The sequence below is a fragment of the Octopus bimaculoides genome, chromosome 3 (genome assembly GCF_046866305.1).
Source record: "Octopus bimaculoides isolate indiv1 chromosome 3, ASM4686630v1, whole genome shotgun sequence".
In the NCBI taxonomy this organism is placed as follows: domain Eukaryota; kingdom Metazoa; phylum Mollusca; class Cephalopoda; order Octopoda; family Octopodidae; genus Octopus; species Octopus bimaculoides.
Window position 1 is genome coordinate 126,520,076 of NC_142930.1, and position 2,500 is coordinate 126,522,575.

A 2,500-nucleotide genomic window follows, 5' to 3' on the forward strand; every position below is an offset into this window, starting at 1 on the left:
GATAAGCACTTTCACCCAACAAAGCCAGCGTCCAGAGACTAGTTCCAGAGTAATTGCACTTCATCAGTCTGGAATAGCTTGGCTTTGCTAGATGTCACTATATGTATGTATGTATGTATGTATGTATGTATGTATATATATATATATATATATATATATATATATATATATATATATATATATATATATATATATATATATATATATATATATATATATATATATATATATATATAATAGTTATCACCAAGCCAACATGGCAGTCCAAAAAATAAGGACGAATGCTGCCGTTAATTAGCTCCAGTAGGCCATCGTCTCTAGCTAGCTATGTGACACACGAATCTGTGTCCATTATAACCTTCGAACAGGGGAGGTCAGCTGCTTCCGCTTGCTGCTCTGGCATTTACAGACTAGTTTCGAGGTATTGCCTCTTATCAATGTAGAGCAGCCGAACCTAGCAAGCGTCGCTACTGACCGTCTGTACGAAGTATTATTTACCTAAATTCAGTGGAAACATCCACTGGTTTTCAAGAATAGAAATATTAATATTTCTAAGTCTCTCTAAAAGAGACTACGGCAGCGGTACTGGATATTAAAAGTTATCGCCAAGCCAACATGGCAGTCCGTACCGCGCGTGCACACAAACATTCTGTATATATACTTTATATACTAACTTAGCATTTTAAGGAGCTGTTAGATTGGCAAAAACGTTCGAGCCTTGGAAAAAATTATTTTTGGTATGTTTCGCTTCTTTTCCATTTTGAGTTCAAATCGTGCCGGAGCTAACTTTGCCGTTTATCCTTTTGGAGTCGATAAGATAGAATACCAGTCAAATATTAAGCTTAAATATAATCTACCAGCTCCTCCTCCAAAATGTTTGGCACTGTGCCTATGTAATAAAATAATATACTATAATTAAATAACGAATGTGTTTTAACATGATATATATATATATATATATATATATACGTAAGTAGGTATATAAATGTATATGTAGTTCATGTTTTGATTTCGAAAATAGGTGAGATTTTCACCTGTTTTATCGCAGACGCAGGAAATTAAAGATATATGCCAATGTTTAGCTGTCTGCTTGAGATAAACGTTTATGTACATTTCCTGGCGTGTGTAAAGCTTCAAAACTAAGAGAGGGAGAATGAAAAATGAGGAAGAGAAATACGGAGACATAAAGAGAGGAAAGAGAGAGGTGGGAAAGACATGTAGAATAATGGCTTCAAATTTTGCCACAAGGGCAGCAATTTTTGGGGAGGGGAGGAGTCAATTACATCGACCCCCAATGTTCAACTGGTACTTAATTTATCGACCTCGAAAGGATGAAAGGCAAAGTCGACCTCGGCGAAATTTGAACTCAGAGCGACGGGCGAAATACCGCTAAGCATTTCGTCCAGCACGCTAACGATTCCACCAGCTTGCCGCCTTAAAAGAGATGTGGAATAATACCAAGGGAAACCGTTCACAACTCCTACATGTACACATACACACGCACGCATACACGTATTCGATACATACACACGCACACATAACACTGTAACACTATGTCACTGTATCGACCAGTTATACACCGCTGGTTACGATGTGCTTCCTCACATTGTTTTAGCTTTCGAATGATGCTACCCCGCCGGCCAGGCAGGCAGGCAGGCAGGCAGGCAGGCAGGCAGGCAGGCAGGCAGGCAGGCAGGCAAGCATCCCCTCTGAATTGAGCGTCGGTCCGTCGCCAGTTTATACATTTACAGGCGATTGGCTTGGAATAACGTGAAATGAAGGGCTTTGCCCACGAACACAATGCACCGCCGGTCTGGGAATCGAAACTACGACCTTGCAATCGTGAGTACAACACCCTAACCACTATGCCATGCGCCTTCACACACCTCTTCGTCTGGCCCTCCGCCGGTTATGACAACGAGGATTCCAATTGACCCGATCATTGTAATAGCCTGCTCGTGAAATTAGCATGCAAGTGGCTGAGTACTCCACAGACATGTGTACACTTAACGGAGTTCTCAAGGAGATTCATCATGACACAAAGTGTGACAAAACTGGCCCTTTGAAATACAGGTACAACTCTTATTTGCAAGCTCAGTGGACTGGCGCAACGTGGAATAAAGTGACTTGCTCAAGGACACAACGCACCGTCGGGTATCGAACTCACTACCTTATGAACGAGAGCTGAATACATTAACCACCAAAGCCAAGAGGGAAAGCGCGCGCGCGCACGCATATGCAGAGAGAGAGAAAGTGTGTGTATGTGTGTGTGTCTGTATGTGTATGTGTGTGTCTGTATGCGTATGCGTGTGTGTGTGACGTATGTGTGTGTGTGTGTGTGTGTCTATATGTGCTTGTGCGCGTATCTGTATGTGTGTGTGTGTGTATGAGAGAGAGATAGACAGACAGACAGACAGATACAGAGAATGAAAGAGTGAGAAAAGAGAGAATGAAATGAGCTATGTGTGGCCACTGGAATGTGTATCTTATCTATAAAAAG

General features: G+C 41.5%; 1 long non-coding RNA gene across 3 annotated transcripts in view; it reads left to right on the forward strand.

Moving 5' to 3' along the window:
- The window catches only part of LOC128247405 (uncharacterized), a 56,344-nt gene that overhangs the window by 48,575 nt on the left and 5,269 nt on the right, over nucleotides 1–2,500 (forward strand). The gene's annotated exons all lie outside the window — the stretch shown is intronic.